Here is a 15,043-nt window from a genome sequence, read left to right on the forward strand (position 1 = left end):
CGTTTCTCTATGAGATAGTAAAAGAAGGTTCAAACTGAACAGCTGCTGTCAACGGCCATTCTAAGCTGAATGTGCCTGCTCTCGTCAGATCGCAGCATCAATGCAGCTTAAGGCTTGGCAAGTACCAGCATGGGAGACTGGCTGGGAATCCCAAGTTCCGTTGACCTTTTTGAACCTGAAAATTGTGTTAGTTTCTCTATGAGATAGTAAAAGAAGGTTCAAATTGAACAGCTGCTGTCAACGGCCCTTCTAAGCTGAATGTGCCTGCTCTCGTCAGATCGCAGCAGCAATGCAGCTTAAGGCTTGGCAAGTACCAGCATGGGAGACTGGCTGGGAATCCCAAGTTCCGTTGAGCTTTTTGAACCTGAAAATTGTGTTAGTTTCTCTATGAGATAGTAAAAGAAAGTAGAAATTAGGCAGCTGCTGTCAACGGCCATTCTAAGCTGAATGTGCCTGCTCTCGTCAGATCGCAGCAGCAATGCAGCTTAAGGCTTGGCAAGTACCAGCATGGGAGACTGGCTGGGAATCCCAAGTTCCGTTGACCTTTTTGAACCTGAAAATTGTTAGTTTCTCTGTCAAAGATGGTAAAAGAAGGTTCAAATTGAACAGCTGCTGTCAACGGCCATTCTAAGCTGAATGTGCCTGCTCTCGTTAGATCGCAGCAGCAATGCAGCTTAAGGCTTGGCAAGTACCAGCATGGGAGACTGGCTGGGAATCCCAAGTTCTGTTGACCTTTTTGAACCTGAAAATTGTGTTAGTTTTTCTATGAGATAGTAAAAGAAGGTTCAAATTGAACAGCTGCTGTCAACGGCCATTCTAAGCTGAATGTGCCTGCTCTCGTCAGATCGCAGCAGCTTAAGGCTTGGCAAGTACCAGCATGGGAGACTGGCTGGGAATCCCAAGTTCCGTTGACCTTTTTGAACCTGAAAATTGTGTTAGTTTCTCTATGAGATAGTAAAAGAAGGTTCAAATTGAACAGCTGTTGCTAACGGCCATTCTAAGCTGAATGTGCCTGCTCTCGTCAGTTCGCAGCAGCAATGCAGCTTAAGGCTTGGCAAGTACCAGCATGGGAGACTGGCTGGGAATCCTAAGTTCCGTTGACCTTTTTGAACCTGAAAATTGTGTTAGTTTCTCTATGAGATATTAAAAGAAGGTTCAAATTGAACAGCTGCTGTCAACGGCCATTCTAAGCTGAATGTGCCTGCTCTCGTCAGATCGCAGCAGCAATGCAGCTTAAGGCTTGGCAAGTACCAGCATGGGAAACTGGCTTGGAATCCCAAGTTCCGTTGACCTTTTTGAACCTGAAAATTGTTAGTTTCTCTGTCAAAGATGGTAAAAGAAGGTTCAAATTGAACAGCTGCTGTCAACGGCCATTCTAAGCTGAATGTGCCTGCTCTCGTCAGATCGCAGCAGCAATGCAGCTTAAGGCTTGGCAAGTACCAGCATGGGAGACTGGCTGGGAATCCCAAGTTCTGTTGACCTTTTTGAACCTGAAAATTGTGTTAGTTTTTCTATGAGATAGTAAAAGAAGGTTCAAATTGAACAGCTGCTGTCAACAGCCATTCTAAGCTGAATGTGCCTGCTCTCGTCAGATCGCAGCAGCAATGCAGCTTAAGGCTTGGCAAGTACCAGCATGGGAGACTGGCTGGGAATCCCAAGTTCTGTTGACCTTTTTGAACCTGAAAATTGTGTTAGTTTCTCTATGAGATAGTAAAAGAAGGTTCAAATTGAACAGCTGCTGTCAACGGCCATTCTAAGCTGAATGTGCCTGCTCTCGTCAGATTGCAGCAGCAATGCAGCTTAAGGCTTGGCAAGTACCAGCATGGGAGACTGGCTGGGAATCCCAAGTTCCGTTGACCTTTTTGAACCTGAAAATTGTGTTAGTTTCTCTATGAGATAGTAAAAGAAGGTTCAAATTGAACAGCTGCTGTCAACGGCCATTCTAAGCTGAATGTGCCTGCTCTCGTCAGATCGCAGCAGCAATGCAGCTTAAGGCTTGGCAAGTACCAGCATGGGAGACTGGCTGGGAATCCCAAGTTCCGTTGACCTTTTTGAACCTGAAAATTGTGTTAGTTTCTCTATGAGATAGTAAAAGAAGGTTCAAATTGAACAGCTGCTGTCAACGGCCATTCTAAGCTGAATGTGCCTGCTCTCGTCAGATCGCAGCAGCAATGCAGCTTAAGGCTTGGCAAGTACCAGCATGGGAGACTGGCTCGGAATCCCAAGTTCTGTTGACCTTTTTGAACCTGAAAATTGTGTTAGTTTCTCTATGAGATAGTAAAAAAAGGTTCAAATTGAACAGCTGCTGTCAACGGCCATTCTAAGCTGAATGTGCCTGCTCTCGTCAGATCGCAGCAGCAATGCAGCTTAAGGCTTGGCAAGTACCAGCATGGGAGACTGGCTGTGAATCCCAAGTTCCGTTGACCTTTTTGAACCTGAAAATTGTGTTAGTTTCTCTATGAGATAGTAAAAGAAGGTTCAAATTGAACAGCTGCTGTCAACGGCCATTCTAAGCTGAATGTGCCTGCTCTCGTCAGATCGCAGCAGCAATGCAGCTTAAGGCTTGGCAAGTACCAGCATGGGAGACTGGCTGGGAATCCCAAGTTCCGTTGACCTTTTTGAACCTGAAAATTGTGTTAGTTTCTCTATGAGATAGTAAAAGAAGGTTCAAACTGAACAGCTGCTGTCAACGGCCATTCTAAGCTGAATGTGCCTGCTCTCGTCAGATCGCAGCAGCAATGCAGCTTAAGGCTTGGCAAGTACCAGCATGGGAGACTGGCTGGGAATCCCAAGTTCCGTTGACCTTTTTGAACCTGAAAATTGTGTTAGTTTCTCTATGAGATAGTAAAAGAAGGTTCAAATTGAACAGCTGCTGTCAATGGCCATTCTAAGCTGAATGTGTGTGCTCTTGTCGGATCACAGCAGCGATGCGGCTTAAGGCTTGGCAAGTACCAGCATGGGAGACTGGCTGTGAATCCCAAGTTCCGTTGACCTTTTTGAACCTGAAAATTGTGTTAGTTTCTCTATGAGATAGTAAAAGAAGGTTCAAACTGAACAGCTGCTGTCAACGGCCATTCTAAGCTGAATGTGCCTGCTCTCGTCAGATCGCAGCATCAATGCAGCTTAAGGCTTGGCAAGTACCAGCATGGGAGACTGGCTGGGAATCCCAAGTTCCGTTGACCTTTTTGAACCTGAAACTTGTGTTAGTTTCTCTATGAGATAGTAAAAGAAGGTTCAAATTGAACAGCTGCTGTCAACGGCCCTTCTAAGCTGAATGTGCCTGCTCTCGTCAGATCGCAGCAGCAATGCAGCTTAAGGCTTGGCAAGTACCAGCATGGGAGACTGGCTGGGAATCCCAAGTTCCGTTGAGCTTTTTGAACCTGAAAATTGTGTTAGTTTCTCTATGAGATAGTAAAAGAAAGTAGAAATTAAGCAGCTGCTGTCAACAGCCATTCTAAGCTGAATGTGCCTGCTCTCGTCAGATCGCAGCAGCAATGCAGCTTAAGGCTTGGCAAGTACCAGCATGGGAGACTGGCTGGGAATCCCAAGTTCCGTTGACCTTTTTGAACCTGAAAATTGTTAGTTTCTCTGTCAAAGATGGTAAAAGAAGGTTCAAATTGAACAGCTGCTGTCAACGGCCATTCTAAGCTGAATGTGCCTGCTCTCGTCAGATCGCAGCAGCTTAAGGCTTGGCAAGTACCAGCATGGGAGACTGGCTGGGAATCCCAAGTTCCGTTGACCTTTTTGAACCTGAAAATTGTGTTAGTTTCTCTATGAGATAGTAAAAGAAGGTTCAAATTGAACAGCTGCTGCTAACGGCCATTCTAAGCTGAATGTGCCTGCTCTCGTCAGATCGCAGCAACAATGCAGCTTAAGGCTTGGCAAGTACCAGCATGGGAGACTGGCTGGGAATCCTAAGTTCCGTTGACCTTTTTGAACCTGAAAATTGTGTTAGTTTCTCTATGAGATATTAAAAGAAGGTTCAAATTGAACAGCTGCTGTCAACGGCCATTCTAAGCTGAATGTGCCTGCTCTCGTCAGATCGCAGCAGCAATGCAGCTTAAGGCTTGGCAAGTACCAGCATGGGAGACTGGCTGGGAATCCCAAGTTCCGTTGACCTTTTTGAACCTGAAAATTGTTAGTTTCTCTGTCAAAGATGGTAAAAGAAGGTTCAAATTGAACAGCTGCTGTCAACGGCCATTCTAAGCTGAATGTGCCTGCTCTCGTCAGATCGCAGCAGCAATGCAGCTTAAGGCTTGGCAAGTACCAGCATGGGAGACTGGCTGGGAAGCCCAAGTTCTGTTGACCTTTTTGAACCTGAAAATTGTGTTAGTTTTTCTATGAGATAGTAAAAGAAGGTTCAAATTGAACAGCTGCTGTCAACGGCCATTCTAAGCTGAATGTGCCTGCTCTCGTCAGATCGCAGCAGCAATGCAGCTTAAGGCTTGGCAAGTACCAGCATGGGAGACTGGCTGGGAATCCCAAGTTCTGTTGACCTTTTTGAACCTGAAAATTGTGTTAGTTTCTCTATGAGATAGTAAAAGAAGGTTCAAATTGAACAGCTGCTGTCAACGGCCATTCTAAGCTGAATGTGCCTGCTCTCGTCAGATCGCAGCAGCAATGCAGCTTAAGGCTTGGCAAGTACCAGCATGGGAGACTGGCTGGGAATCCCAAGTTCTGTTGACCTTTTTGAACCTGAAAATTGTGTTAGTTTCTCTATGAGATAGTAAAAGAAGGTTCAAATTGAACAGCTGCTGTCAACGGCCATTCTAAGCTGAATGTGCCTGCTCTCGTCAGATCGCAGCAGCAATGCAGCTTAAGGCTTGGCAAGTACCAGCATGGGAGACTGGCTGGGAATCCCAAGTTCTGTTGACCTTTTTGAACCTGAAAATTGTGTTAGTTTCTCTATGAGATAGTAAAAGAAGGTTCAAATTGAACAGCTGCTGTCAACGGCCATTCTAAGCTGAATGTGCCTGCTCTCGTCAGATCGCAGCAGCAATGCAGCTTAAGGCTTGGCAAGTACCAGCATGGGAGACTGGCTGGGAATCCCAAGTTCCGTTGACCTTTTTGAACCTGAAAATTGTGTTAGTTTCTCTATGAGATAGTAAAAGAAGGTTCAAATTGAACAGCTGCTGTCAACGGCCATTCTAAGCTGAATGTGCCTGCTCTCGTCAGATCACAGCAGCAATGCAGCTTAAGGCTTGGCAAGTACCAGCATGGGAGACTGGCTGGGAATCCCAAGTTCCGTTGACCTTTTTGAACCTGAAAATTGTGTTAGTTTCTCTATGAGATAGTAAAAGAAGGTTCAAACTGAACAGCTGCTGTCAACGGCCATTCTAAGCTGAATGTGCCTGCTCTCGTCAGATTGCAGCAGCAATGCAGCTTTAGGCTTGGCAAGTAACAGCATGGGAGACTGGCTGGGAATCCCAAGTTCCGTTGACCTTTTTGAACCTGAAAATTGTGTTAGTTTCTCTATGAGATAGTAAAAGAAGGTTCAAATTGAACAGCTGCTGTCAACGGCCATTCTAAGCTGAATGTGCCTGCTCTCGTCAGATCGCAGCAGCAATGCAGCTTAAGTCTTGGCAAGTACCAGCATGGGAGACTGGCTGGGAATCCCAAGTTCTGTTGACCTTTTTGAACCTGAAAATTGTGTTAGTTTCTCTATGAGATAGTAAAAGAAGGTTCAAATTGAACAGCTGCTGTCAACGGCCATTCTAAGCTGAATGTGCCTGCTCTCGTCAGATCGCAGCAGAAATGCAGCTTAAGGCTTGGCAAGTACCAGCATGGGAGACTGGCTGGGAATCCCAAGTTCCGTTGACCTTTTTGAACCTGAAAATTGTGTTAGTTTCTCTATGAGATAGTAAAAGAAGGTTCAAATTGAACAGCTGCTGTCAACGGCCATTCTAAGCTGAATGTGCGTGCTCTTGTCGGATCACAGCAGCGATGCGGCTTAAGGCTTGGCAAGTACCAGCATGGGAGACTGGCTGTGAATCCCAAGTTCCGTTGACCTTTTTGAACCTGAAAATTGTGTTAGTTTCTCTATGAGATAGTAAAAGAAGGTTCAAACTGAACAGCTGCTGTCAACGGCCATTCTAAGCTGAATGTGCCTGCTCTCGTCAGATCGCAGCATCAATGCAGCTTAAGGCTTGGCAAGTACCAGCATGGGAGACTGGCTGGGAATCCCAAGTTCCGTTGAGCTTTTTGAACCTGAAAATTGTGTTAGTTTCTCTATGAGATAGTAAAAGAAAGTAGAAATTAGGCAGCTGCTGTCAACGGCCATTCTAAGCTGAATGTGCCTGCTCTCGTCAGATCGCAGCAGCAATGCAGCTTAAGGCTTGGCAAGTACCAGCATGGGAGACTGGCTGGGAATCCCAAGTTCCGTTGACCTTTTTGAACCTGAAAATTGTTAGTTTCTCTGTCAAAGATGGTAAAAGAAGGTTCAAATTGAACAGCTGCTGTCAACGGCCATTCTAAGCTGAATGTGCCTGCTCTCGTCAGATCGCAGCAGCAATGCAGCTTAAGGCTTGGCAAGTACCAGCATGGGAGACTGGCTGGGAATCCCAAGTTCCGTTGACCTTTTTGAACCTGAAAATTGTGTTAGTTTCTCTATGAGATAGTAAAAGAAGGTTCAAATTGAACAGCTGCTGTCAACGGCCATTCTAAGCTGAATGTGCCTGCTCTCGTCAGATCGCAGCAGCAATGCAGCTTAAGGCTTGGCAAGTACCAGCATGGGAGACTGGCTGGGAATCCCAAGTTCTGTTGACCTTTTTGAACCTGAAAATTGTGTTAGTTTCTCTATGAGATAGTAAAAGAAGGTTCAAATTGAACAGCTGCTGTCAACGGCCATTCTAAGCTGAATGTGCCTGCTCTCGTCAGATCGCAGCAGCAATGCAGCTTAAGGCTTGGCAAGTACCAGCATGGGAGACTGGCTGGGAATCCCAAGTTCCGTTGACCTTTTTGAACCTGAAAATTGTTAGTTTCTCTGTCAAAGATGGTAAAAGAAGGTTCAAATTGAACAGCTGCTGTCAACGGCCATTCTAAGCTGAATGTGCCTGCTCTCGTCAGATCGCAGCAGCAATGCAGCTTAAGGCTTGGCAAGTACCAGCATGGGAGACTGGCTGGGAATCCCAAGTTCTGTTGACCTTTTTGAACCTGAAAATTGTGTTAGTTTCTCTATGAGATAGTAAAAGAAGGTTCAAATTGAACAGCTGCTGTCAACGGCCATTCTAAGCTGAATGTGCCTGCTCTCGTCAGATCGCAGCAGCAATGCAGCTTAAGGCTTGGCAAGTACCAGCATGGGAGACTGGCTGGGAATCCCAAGTTCCGTTGACCTTTTTGAACCTGAAAATTGTTAGTTTCTCTGTCAAAGATGGTAAAAGAAGGTTCAAATTGAACAGCTGCTGTCAACGGCCATTCTAAGCTGAATGTGCCTGCTCTCGTCAGATCGCAGCAGCAATGCAGCTTAAGGCTTGGCAAGTACCAGCATGGGAGACTGGCTGGGAATCCCAAGTTCTGTTGACCTTTTTGAACCTGAAAATTGTGTTAGTTTTTCTATGAGATAGTAAAAGAAGGTTCAAATTGAACAGCTGCTGTCAACGGCCATTCTAAGCTGAATGTGCCTGCTCTCGTCAGATCGCAGCAGCAATGCAGCTTAAGGCTTGGCAAGTACCAGCATGGGAGACTGGCTGGGAATCCCAAGTTCTGTTGACCTTTTTGAACCTGAAAATTGTGTTAGTTTCTCTATGAGATAGTAAAAGAAGGTTCAAATTGAACAGCTGCTGTCAACGGCCATTCTAAGCTGAATGTGCCTGCTCTCGTCAGATCGCAGCAGCATTGCAGCTTAAGGCTTGGCAAGTACCAGCATGGGAGACTGGCTGGGAATCCCAAGTTCTGTTGACCTTTTTGAACCTGAAAATTGTGTTAGTTTCTCTATGAGATAGTAAAAGAAGGTTCAAATTGAACAGCTGCTGTCAACGGCCATTCTAAGCTGAATGTGCCTGCTCTCGTCAGATCGCAGCAGCAATGCAGCTTAAGGCTTGGCAAGTACCAGCATGGGAGACTGGCTGGGAATCCCAAGTTCTGTTGACCTTTTTGAACCTGAAAATTGTGTTAGTTTCTCTATGAGATAGTAAAAGAAGGTTCAAATTGAACAGCTGCTGTCAACGGCCATTCTAAGCTGAATGTGCCTGCTCTCGTCAGATCGCAGCAGCAATGCAGCTTAAGGCTTGGCAAGTACCAGCATGGGAGACTGGCTGGGAATCCCAAGTTCCGTTGACCTTTTTGAACCTGAAAATTGTGTTAGTTTCTCTATGAGATAGTAAAAGAAGGTTCAAATTGAACAGCTGCTGTCAACGGCCATTCTAAGCTGAATGTGCGTGCTCTTGTCGGATCACAGCAGCGATGCGGCTTAAGGCTTGGCAAGTACCAGCATGGGAGACTGGCTGTGAATCCCAAGTTCCGTTGACCTTTTTGAACCTGAAAATTGTGTTAGTTTCTCTATGAGATAGTAAAAGAAGGTTCAAACTGAACAGCTGCTGTCAACGGCCATTCTAAGCTGAATGTGCCTGCTCTCGACAGATCGCAGCATCAATGCAGCTTAAGGCTTGGCAAGTACCAGCATGGGAGACTGTCTGGGAATCCCAAGTTCCGTTGACCTTTTTGAACCTGAAAATTGTGTTAGTTTCTATATGAGATAGTAAAAGAAGGTTCAAATTGAACAGCTGCTGTCAACGGCCCTTCTAAGCTGAATGTGCCTGCTCTCGTCAGATCGCAGCAGCAATGCAGCTTAAGGCTTGGCAAGTACCAGCATGGGAAACTGGCTGGGAATCCCAAGTTCTGTTGAGCTTTTTGAACCTGAAAATTGTGTTAGTTTCTATATGAGATAGTAAAAGAAAGTAGAAATTAGGCAGCTGCTGTCAACGGCCATTCTAAGCTGAATGTGCCTGCTCTCGTCAGATCGCAGCAGCAATGCAGCTTAAGGCTTGGCAAGTACCAGCATGGGAGACTGGCTGGGAATCCCAAGTTCCGTTGACCTTTTTGAACCTGAAAATTGTTAGTTTCTCTGTCAAAGATGGTAAAAGAAGGTTCAAATTGAATAGCTGCTGTCAACGGCCATTCTAAGCTGAATGTGCCTGCTCTCGTTAGATCGCAGCAGCAATGCAGCTTAAGGCTTGGCAAGTACCAGCATGGGAGACTGGCTGGGAATCCCAAGTTCTGTTGACCTTTTTGAACCTGAAAATTGTGTTAGTTTTTCTATGAGATAGTAAAAGAAGGTTCAAATTGAACAGCTGCTGTCAACGGCCATTCTAAGCTGAATGTGCCTGCTCTCGTCAGATCGCAGCAGCTTAAGGCTTGGCAAGTACCAGCATGGGAGACTGTCTGGGAATCCCAAGTTCCGTTGACCTTTTTGAACCTGAAAATTGTGTTAGTTTCTCTATGAGATAGTAAAAGAAGGTTCAAACTGAACAGCTGCTGTCAACGGCCATTCTAAGCTGAATGTGCCTGCTCTCGTCAGATCGCAGCATCAATGCAGCTTAAGGCTTGGCAAGTACCAGCATGGGAGACTGTCTGGGAATCCCAAGTTCCGTTGACCTTTTTGAACCTGAAAATTGTGTTAGTTTCTATATGAGATAGTAAAAGAAGGTTCAAATTGAACAGCTGCTGTCAACGGCCCTTCTAAGCTGAATGTGCCTGCTCTCGTCAGATCGCAGCAGCAATGCAGCTTAAGGCTTGGCAAGTACCAGCATGGGAGACTGGCTGGGAATCCCAAGTTCCGTTGAGCTTTTTGAACCTGAAAATTGTGTTAGTTTCTCTATGAGATAGTAAAAGAAAGTAGAAATTAGGCAGCTGCTGTCAACGGCCATTCTAAGCTGAATGTGCCTGCTCTCGTCAGATCGCAGCAGCAATGCAGCTTAAGGCTTGGCAAGTACCAGCATGGGAGACTGGCTGGGAATCCCAAGTTCCGTTGACCTCTTTGAACCTGAAAATTGTTAGTTTCTCTGTCAAAGATGGTAAAAGAAGGTTCAAATTGAATAGCTGCTGTCAACGGCCATTCTAAGCTGAATGTGCCTGCTCTCGTCAGATCGCAGCAGCTTAAGGCTTGGCAAGTACCAGCATGGGAGACTGGCTGGGAATCCCAAGTTCCGTTGACCTTTTTGAACCTGAAAATTGTGTTAGTTTCTCTATGAGATAGTAAAAGAAGGTTCAAATTGAACAGCTGCTGCTAACGGCCATTCTAAGCTGAATGTGCCTGCTCTCGTCAGTTCGCAGCAGCAATGCAGCTTAAGGCTTGGCAAGTACCAGCATGGGAGACTGGCTGGGAATCCTAAGTTCCGTTGACCTTTGTGAACCTGAAAATTGTGTTAGTTTCTCTATGAGATATTAAAAGAAGGTTCAAATTGAACAGCTGCTGTCAACGGCCATTCTAAGCTGAATGTGCCTGCTCTCGTCAGATCGCAGCAGCAATGCAGCTTAAGGCTTGGCAAGTACCAGCATGGGAAACTGGCTGGGAATCCCAAGTTCCGTTGACCTTTTTGAACCTGAAAATTGTTAGTTTCTCTGTCAAAGATGGTAAAAGAAGGTTCAAATTGAACAGCTGCTGTCAACGGCCATTCTAAGCTGAATGTGCCTGCTCTCGTCAGATCGCAGCAGCAATGCAGCTTAAGGCTTGGCAAGTACCAGCATGGGAGACTGGCTGGGAATCCCAAGTTCCGTTGACCTTTTTGAACCTGAAAATTGTGTTAGTTTCTCTATGAGATAGTAAAAGAAGGTTCAAATTGAACAGCTGCTGTCAACGGCCATTCTAAGCTGAATGTGCCTGCTCTCGTCAGATCGCAGCAGCAATGCAGCTTAAGGCTTGGCAAGTACCAGCATGGGAGACTGGCTGGGAATCCCAAGTTCTGTTGACCTTTTTGAACCTGAAAATTGTGTTAGTTTCTCTATGAGATAGTAAAAGAAGGTTCAAATTGAACAGCTGCTGTCAACGGCCATTCTAAGCTGAATGTGCCTGCTCTCGTCAGATCGCAGCAGCAATGCAGCTTAAGGCTTGGCAAGTACCAGCATGGGAGACTGGCTGGGAATCCCAAGTTCCGTTGACCTTTTTGAACCTGAAAATTGTGTTAGTTTCTCTATGAGATAGTAAAAGAAGGTTCAAATTGAACAGCTGCTGTCAACATCCATTCTAAGCTGAATGTGCCTGCTCTCGTCAGATCGCAGCAGCAATGCAGCTTAAGGCTTGGCAAGTACCAGCATGGGAGACTGGCTGCGAATCCCAAGTTCTGTTGACCTTTTTGAACCTGAAAATTGTGTTAGTTTCTCTATGAGATAGTAAAAGAAGGTTCAAATTGAACAGCTGCTGTCAACGGCCATTCTAAGCTGAATGTGCCTGCTCTCGTCAGATCGCAGCAGCTTAAGGCTCGGCAAGTACCAGCATGGGAGACTGGCTGGGAATCCCAAGTTCCGTTGACCTTTTTGAACCTGAAAATTGTGTTAGTTTCTCTATGAGATAGTAAAAGAAGGTTCAAACTGAACAGCTGCTGTCAACGGCCATTCTAAGCTGAATGTGCCTGCTCTCGTCAGATCGCAGCATCAATGCAGCTTAAGGCTTGGCAAGTACCAGCATGGGAGACTGGCTGGGAATCCCAAGTTCCGTTGACCTTTTTGAACCTGAAAATTGTGTTAGTTTCTCTATGAGATAGTAAAAGAAGGTTCAAATTGAACAGCTGCTGTCAACGGCCATTCTAAGCTGAATGTGCCTGCTCTCGTCAGATCGCAGCAGCAATGCAGCTTAAGGCTTGGCAAGTACCAGCATGGGAGACTGGCTGGGAATCCCAAGTTCCGTTGACCTTTTTGAACCTGAAAATTGTGTTAGTTTTTCTATGAGATAGTAAAAGAAGGTTCAAATTGAACAGCTGCTGTCAACGGCCATTCTAAGCTGAATGTGCCTGCTCTCGTCAGATCGCAGCAGCAATGCAGCTTAAGGCTTGGCAAGTACCAGTATGGGAGACTGGCTGGGAATCCCAAGTTCCGTTGACCTTTTTGAACCTGAAAATTGTGTTAGTTTCTCTATGAGATAGTAAAAGAAGGTTCAAATTGAACAGCTGCTGTCAACGGCCATTCTAAGCTGAATGTGCCTGCTCTCGTCAGATTGCAGCAGCAATGCAGCTTAAGGCTTGGCAAGTACCAGCATGGGAGACTGGCTGGGAATCCCAAGTTCCGTTGGCCTTTTTGAACCTGAAAATTGTTAGTTTCTCTGTCAAAGATGGTAAAAGAAGGTTCAAATTGAACAGCTGCTGTCAACGGCCATTCTAAGCTGAATGTGCCTGCTCTCGTCAGATCGCAGCAGCATTGCAGCTTAAGGCTTGGCAAGTACCAGCATGGGAGACTTGCTGGGAATCCCAAGTTCTGTTGACCTTTTTGAACCTGAAAATTGTGTTAGTTTCTCTATGAGATAGTAAAAGAAGGTTCAAATTGAACAGCTGCTGTCAACGGCCATTCTAAGCTGAATGTGCCTGCTCTCGTCAGATCGCAGCAGCAATGCAGCTTAAGGCTTGGCAAGTACCAGCATGGGAGACTTTCTGGGAATCCCAAGTTCTGTTGACCTTTTTGAACCTGAAAATTGTGTTAGTTTCTCTATGAGATAGTAAAAGAAGGTTCAAATTGAACAGCTGCTGTCAACGGCCATTCTAAGCTGAATGTGCCTGCTCTCGTCAGATCGCAGCAGCTTAAGGCTTGGCAAGTACCAGCATGGGAGACTGGCTGGGAATCCCTAGTTCCGTTGACCTTTTTGAACCTGAAAATTGTGTTAGTTTCTCTATGAGATAGTAAAAGAAGGTTCAAATTGAACAGCTGCTGTCAACGGCCATTCTAAGCTGAATGTGCCTGCTCTCGTCAGATCGCAGCAGCAATGCAGCTTAAGGCTTGGCAAGTACCAGCATGGGAGACTGGCTGGGAATCCCAAGTTCTGTTGACCTTTTTGAACCTGAAAATTGTGTTAGTTTCTCTATGAGATAGTAAAAGAAGGTTCAAATTGAACAGCTGCTGTCAACGGCCATTCTAAGCTGAATGTGCCTGCTCTCGTCAGATCGCAGCAGCAATGCAGCTTAAGGCTTGGCAAGTACCAGCATGGGAGACTGGCTGGGAATCCCAAGTTCCGTTGACCTTTTTGAACCTGAAAATTGTGTTAGTTTCTCTATGAGATAGTAAAAGAAGGTTCAAATTGAACAGCTGCTGTCAACGGCCATTCTAAGCTGAATGTGCCTGCTCTCGTCAGATCGCAGCAGCAATGCAGCTTAAGGCTTGGCAAGTACCAGCATGGGAGACTGGCTGGGAATCCCAAGTTCCGTTGACCTTTTTGAACCTGAAAATTGTGTTAGTTTCTCTATGAGATAGTAAAAGAAGGTTCAAATTGAACAGCTGCTGTCAACGGCCATTCTAAGCTGAATGTGCCTGCTCTCGTCAGATCGCAGCAGCAATGCAGCTTAAGGCTTGGCAAGTACCAGCATGGGAGACTGGCTGGGAATCCCAAGTTCTGTTGACCTTTTTGAACCTGAAAATTGTGTTAATTTCTCTATGAGATAGTAAAAGAAGGTTCAAATTGAACAGCTGCTGTCAACGGCCATTCTAAGCTGAATGTGCCTGCTCTCGTCAGATCGCAGCAGCTTAAGGCTTGGCAAGTACCAGCATGGGAGACTGGCTGGGAATCCCAAGTTCCGTTGACCTTTTTGAACCTGAAAATTGTGTTAGTTTCTCTATGAGATAGTAAAAGAAGGTTCAAATTGACCAGCTGCTGTCAACGGCCATTCTAAGCTGAATGTGCCTGCTCTCATCAGATCGCAGCAGCAATGCAGCTTAAGGCTTGGCAAGTACCAGCATGGGAGACTGGCTGGGAATCCCAAGTTCCGTTGACCTTTTTGAACCTGAAAATTGTGTTAGTTTCTCTATGAGATAGTAAAAGAAGGTTCAAATTGAACAGCTGCCGTCAACGGCCATTCTAAGCTGAATGTGCCTGCTCTCGTCAGATCGCAGCAGCAATGCAGCTTAAGGCTTGGCAAGTACCAGCATGGGAGACTGGCTGGGAATCCCAAGTTCCGTTGACCTTTTTGAACCTGAAAATTGTGTTAGTTTCTCTATGAGATAGTAAAAGAAGGTTCAAATTGAACAGCTGCTGTCAACGGCCATTCTAAGCTGAATGTGCCTGCTCTCGTCAGATCGCAGCAGCAATGCAGCTTAAGGCTTGGCAAGTACCAGCATGGGAGACTGGCTGGGAATCCCAAGTTCCGTTGACCTTTTTGAACCTGAAAATTGTGTTAGTTTCTCTATGAGATAGTAAAAGAAGGTTCAAATTGAACAGCTGCTGTCAACGGCCATTCTAAGCTGAATGTGCCTGCTCTCGTCAGATCGCAGCAGCAATGCAGCTTAAGGCTTGGCAAGTACCAGCATGGGAGACTGGCTGGGAATCCCAAGTTCTGTTGACCTTTTTGAACCTGAAAATTGTGTTAATTTCTCTATGAGATAGTAAAAGAAGGTTCAAATTGAACAGCTGCTGTCAACGGCCATTCTAAGCTGAATGTGCCTGCTCTCGTCAGATCGCAGCAGCTTAAGGCTTGGCAAGTACCAGCATGGGAGACTGGCTGGGAATCCCAAGTTCCGTTGACCTTTTTGAACCTGAAAATTGTGTTAGTTTCTCTATGAGATAGTAAAAGAAGGTTCAAATTGACCAGCTGCTGTCAACGGCCATTCTAAGCTGAATGTGCCTGCTCTCATCAGATCGCAGCAGCAATGCAGCTTAAGGCTTGGCAAGTACCAGCATGGGAGACTGGCTGGGAATCCCAAGTTCCGTTGACCTTTTTGAACCTGAAAATTGTGTTAGTTTCTCTATGAGATAGTAAAAGAAGGTTCAAATTGAACAGCTGCTGTCAACGGCCATTCTAAGCTGAATGTGCCTGCTCTCGTCAGATCGCAGCAGCAATGCAGCTTAAGGCTTTGCAAGTACCAGCATGGGAGACTGGCTGGGAATCCCAAGTTCCGTTGACCTTTTTGAACC

The 15,043-nt window shown here is 45.7% G+C and overlaps 65 pseudogenes; all 65 read left to right on the forward strand.

The window, feature by feature from the left end:
* Positions 1-47: 47 nt before the first annotated feature.
* On the forward strand, positions 48-166 carry LOC140084361 (5S ribosomal RNA; annotated as a pseudogene).
* Positions 167-236: 70 nt separating this feature from the next.
* LOC140096040 (5S ribosomal RNA) lies at positions 237-355 on the forward strand (annotated as a pseudogene).
* Positions 356-425: 70 nt separating this feature from the next.
* Positions 426-544, forward strand: LOC140100553 (5S ribosomal RNA; annotated as a pseudogene).
* Positions 545-614: 70 nt separating this feature from the next.
* On the forward strand, positions 615-733 carry LOC140083079 (5S ribosomal RNA; annotated as a pseudogene).
* Positions 734-1,173: 440 nt separating this feature from the next.
* Positions 1,174-1,292, forward strand: LOC140091345 (5S ribosomal RNA; annotated as a pseudogene).
* Positions 1,293-1,362: 70 nt separating this feature from the next.
* On the forward strand, positions 1,363-1,481 carry LOC140080787 (5S ribosomal RNA; annotated as a pseudogene).
* Positions 1,482-1,551: 70 nt separating this feature from the next.
* Positions 1,552-1,670, forward strand: LOC140081874 (5S ribosomal RNA; annotated as a pseudogene).
* Positions 1,671-1,740: 70 nt separating this feature from the next.
* Positions 1,741-1,859, forward strand: LOC140086926 (5S ribosomal RNA; annotated as a pseudogene).
* A 70-nt stretch (positions 1,860-1,929) lies between these two features.
* LOC140100554 (5S ribosomal RNA) lies at positions 1,930-2,048 on the forward strand (annotated as a pseudogene).
* A 70-nt stretch (positions 2,049-2,118) lies between these two features.
* On the forward strand, positions 2,119-2,237 carry LOC140088395 (5S ribosomal RNA; annotated as a pseudogene).
* A 70-nt stretch (positions 2,238-2,307) lies between these two features.
* LOC140086537 (5S ribosomal RNA) lies at positions 2,308-2,426 on the forward strand (annotated as a pseudogene).
* Positions 2,427-2,496: 70 nt separating this feature from the next.
* Positions 2,497-2,615, forward strand: LOC140100555 (5S ribosomal RNA; annotated as a pseudogene).
* Positions 2,616-2,685: 70 nt separating this feature from the next.
* LOC140100556 (5S ribosomal RNA) lies at positions 2,686-2,804 on the forward strand (annotated as a pseudogene).
* Positions 2,805-3,063: 259 nt separating this feature from the next.
* Positions 3,064-3,182, forward strand: LOC140084362 (5S ribosomal RNA; annotated as a pseudogene).
* Positions 3,183-3,252: 70 nt separating this feature from the next.
* Positions 3,253-3,371, forward strand: LOC140096041 (5S ribosomal RNA; annotated as a pseudogene).
* Positions 3,372-3,441: 70 nt separating this feature from the next.
* Positions 3,442-3,560, forward strand: LOC140090141 (5S ribosomal RNA; annotated as a pseudogene).
* Positions 3,561-3,811: 251 nt separating this feature from the next.
* Positions 3,812-3,930, forward strand: LOC140095418 (5S ribosomal RNA; annotated as a pseudogene).
* Positions 3,931-4,000: 70 nt separating this feature from the next.
* LOC140100557 (5S ribosomal RNA) lies at positions 4,001-4,119 on the forward strand (annotated as a pseudogene).
* A 70-nt stretch (positions 4,120-4,189) lies between these two features.
* Positions 4,190-4,308, forward strand: LOC140078587 (5S ribosomal RNA; annotated as a pseudogene).
* Positions 4,309-4,378: 70 nt separating this feature from the next.
* On the forward strand, positions 4,379-4,497 carry LOC140080788 (5S ribosomal RNA; annotated as a pseudogene).
* A 70-nt stretch (positions 4,498-4,567) lies between these two features.
* On the forward strand, positions 4,568-4,686 carry LOC140080789 (5S ribosomal RNA; annotated as a pseudogene).
* Positions 4,687-4,756: 70 nt separating this feature from the next.
* LOC140080790 (5S ribosomal RNA) lies at positions 4,757-4,875 on the forward strand (annotated as a pseudogene).
* A 70-nt stretch (positions 4,876-4,945) lies between these two features.
* Positions 4,946-5,064, forward strand: LOC140100558 (5S ribosomal RNA; annotated as a pseudogene).
* A 70-nt stretch (positions 5,065-5,134) lies between these two features.
* On the forward strand, positions 5,135-5,253 carry LOC140087996 (5S ribosomal RNA; annotated as a pseudogene).
* A 70-nt stretch (positions 5,254-5,323) lies between these two features.
* On the forward strand, positions 5,324-5,442 carry LOC140097517 (5S ribosomal RNA; annotated as a pseudogene).
* Positions 5,443-5,512: 70 nt separating this feature from the next.
* LOC140090331 (5S ribosomal RNA) lies at positions 5,513-5,631 on the forward strand (annotated as a pseudogene).
* A 70-nt stretch (positions 5,632-5,701) lies between these two features.
* LOC140083553 (5S ribosomal RNA) lies at positions 5,702-5,820 on the forward strand (annotated as a pseudogene).
* Positions 5,821-6,079: 259 nt separating this feature from the next.
* Positions 6,080-6,198, forward strand: LOC140094342 (5S ribosomal RNA; annotated as a pseudogene).
* A 70-nt stretch (positions 6,199-6,268) lies between these two features.
* On the forward strand, positions 6,269-6,387 carry LOC140100559 (5S ribosomal RNA; annotated as a pseudogene).
* Positions 6,388-6,457: 70 nt separating this feature from the next.
* LOC140100560 (5S ribosomal RNA) lies at positions 6,458-6,576 on the forward strand (annotated as a pseudogene).
* Positions 6,577-6,646: 70 nt separating this feature from the next.
* On the forward strand, positions 6,647-6,765 carry LOC140080793 (5S ribosomal RNA; annotated as a pseudogene).
* Positions 6,766-6,835: 70 nt separating this feature from the next.
* LOC140100561 (5S ribosomal RNA) lies at positions 6,836-6,954 on the forward strand (annotated as a pseudogene).
* Positions 6,955-7,024: 70 nt separating this feature from the next.
* LOC140080794 (5S ribosomal RNA) lies at positions 7,025-7,143 on the forward strand (annotated as a pseudogene).
* A 70-nt stretch (positions 7,144-7,213) lies between these two features.
* On the forward strand, positions 7,214-7,332 carry LOC140100564 (5S ribosomal RNA; annotated as a pseudogene).
* A 70-nt stretch (positions 7,333-7,402) lies between these two features.
* On the forward strand, positions 7,403-7,521 carry LOC140080795 (5S ribosomal RNA; annotated as a pseudogene).
* A 70-nt stretch (positions 7,522-7,591) lies between these two features.
* On the forward strand, positions 7,592-7,710 carry LOC140080796 (5S ribosomal RNA; annotated as a pseudogene).
* A 70-nt stretch (positions 7,711-7,780) lies between these two features.
* LOC140093261 (5S ribosomal RNA) lies at positions 7,781-7,899 on the forward strand (annotated as a pseudogene).
* Positions 7,900-7,969: 70 nt separating this feature from the next.
* LOC140080797 (5S ribosomal RNA) lies at positions 7,970-8,088 on the forward strand (annotated as a pseudogene).
* A 70-nt stretch (positions 8,089-8,158) lies between these two features.
* On the forward strand, positions 8,159-8,277 carry LOC140100565 (5S ribosomal RNA; annotated as a pseudogene).
* A 259-nt stretch (positions 8,278-8,536) lies between these two features.
* Positions 8,537-8,655, forward strand: LOC140090309 (5S ribosomal RNA; annotated as a pseudogene).
* Positions 8,656-8,914: 259 nt separating this feature from the next.
* Positions 8,915-9,033, forward strand: LOC140100566 (5S ribosomal RNA; annotated as a pseudogene).
* Positions 9,034-9,103: 70 nt separating this feature from the next.
* On the forward strand, positions 9,104-9,222 carry LOC140083080 (5S ribosomal RNA; annotated as a pseudogene).
* Positions 9,223-9,473: 251 nt separating this feature from the next.
* On the forward strand, positions 9,474-9,592 carry LOC140081616 (5S ribosomal RNA; annotated as a pseudogene).
* A 70-nt stretch (positions 9,593-9,662) lies between these two features.
* LOC140096043 (5S ribosomal RNA) lies at positions 9,663-9,781 on the forward strand (annotated as a pseudogene).
* Positions 9,782-9,851: 70 nt separating this feature from the next.
* LOC140100567 (5S ribosomal RNA) lies at positions 9,852-9,970 on the forward strand (annotated as a pseudogene).
* Positions 9,971-10,410: 440 nt separating this feature from the next.
* LOC140083275 (5S ribosomal RNA) lies at positions 10,411-10,529 on the forward strand (annotated as a pseudogene).
* A 70-nt stretch (positions 10,530-10,599) lies between these two features.
* On the forward strand, positions 10,600-10,718 carry LOC140100568 (5S ribosomal RNA; annotated as a pseudogene).
* A 70-nt stretch (positions 10,719-10,788) lies between these two features.
* On the forward strand, positions 10,789-10,907 carry LOC140080798 (5S ribosomal RNA; annotated as a pseudogene).
* A 70-nt stretch (positions 10,908-10,977) lies between these two features.
* Positions 10,978-11,096, forward strand: LOC140100569 (5S ribosomal RNA; annotated as a pseudogene).
* A 440-nt stretch (positions 11,097-11,536) lies between these two features.
* LOC140084363 (5S ribosomal RNA) lies at positions 11,537-11,655 on the forward strand (annotated as a pseudogene).
* A 70-nt stretch (positions 11,656-11,725) lies between these two features.
* Positions 11,726-11,844, forward strand: LOC140100570 (5S ribosomal RNA; annotated as a pseudogene).
* Positions 11,845-11,914: 70 nt separating this feature from the next.
* On the forward strand, positions 11,915-12,033 carry LOC140086793 (5S ribosomal RNA; annotated as a pseudogene).
* A 70-nt stretch (positions 12,034-12,103) lies between these two features.
* On the forward strand, positions 12,104-12,222 carry LOC140090813 (5S ribosomal RNA; annotated as a pseudogene).
* A 70-nt stretch (positions 12,223-12,292) lies between these two features.
* On the forward strand, positions 12,293-12,411 carry LOC140091757 (5S ribosomal RNA; annotated as a pseudogene).
* A 70-nt stretch (positions 12,412-12,481) lies between these two features.
* On the forward strand, positions 12,482-12,600 carry LOC140089271 (5S ribosomal RNA; annotated as a pseudogene).
* A 251-nt stretch (positions 12,601-12,851) lies between these two features.
* Positions 12,852-12,970, forward strand: LOC140080799 (5S ribosomal RNA; annotated as a pseudogene).
* A 70-nt stretch (positions 12,971-13,040) lies between these two features.
* On the forward strand, positions 13,041-13,159 carry LOC140100571 (5S ribosomal RNA; annotated as a pseudogene).
* Positions 13,160-13,229: 70 nt separating this feature from the next.
* On the forward strand, positions 13,230-13,348 carry LOC140100572 (5S ribosomal RNA; annotated as a pseudogene).
* A 70-nt stretch (positions 13,349-13,418) lies between these two features.
* LOC140080800 (5S ribosomal RNA) lies at positions 13,419-13,537 on the forward strand (annotated as a pseudogene).
* A 251-nt stretch (positions 13,538-13,788) lies between these two features.
* On the forward strand, positions 13,789-13,907 carry LOC140101140 (5S ribosomal RNA; annotated as a pseudogene).
* A 70-nt stretch (positions 13,908-13,977) lies between these two features.
* LOC140100573 (5S ribosomal RNA) lies at positions 13,978-14,096 on the forward strand (annotated as a pseudogene).
* A 70-nt stretch (positions 14,097-14,166) lies between these two features.
* Positions 14,167-14,285, forward strand: LOC140100576 (5S ribosomal RNA; annotated as a pseudogene).
* A 70-nt stretch (positions 14,286-14,355) lies between these two features.
* LOC140080801 (5S ribosomal RNA) lies at positions 14,356-14,474 on the forward strand (annotated as a pseudogene).
* A 251-nt stretch (positions 14,475-14,725) lies between these two features.
* Positions 14,726-14,844, forward strand: LOC140101152 (5S ribosomal RNA; annotated as a pseudogene).
* A 70-nt stretch (positions 14,845-14,914) lies between these two features.
* On the forward strand, positions 14,915-15,033 carry LOC140092607 (5S ribosomal RNA; annotated as a pseudogene).
* The last annotated feature ends 10 nt before the right edge of the window (positions 15,034-15,043 follow it).

The sequence above is a fragment of the Engystomops pustulosus genome, chromosome 9 (genome assembly GCF_040894005.1).
Source record: "Engystomops pustulosus chromosome 9, aEngPut4.maternal, whole genome shotgun sequence".
Classification (NCBI taxonomy): Eukaryota; Metazoa; Chordata; class Amphibia; order Anura; family Leptodactylidae; genus Engystomops; species Engystomops pustulosus.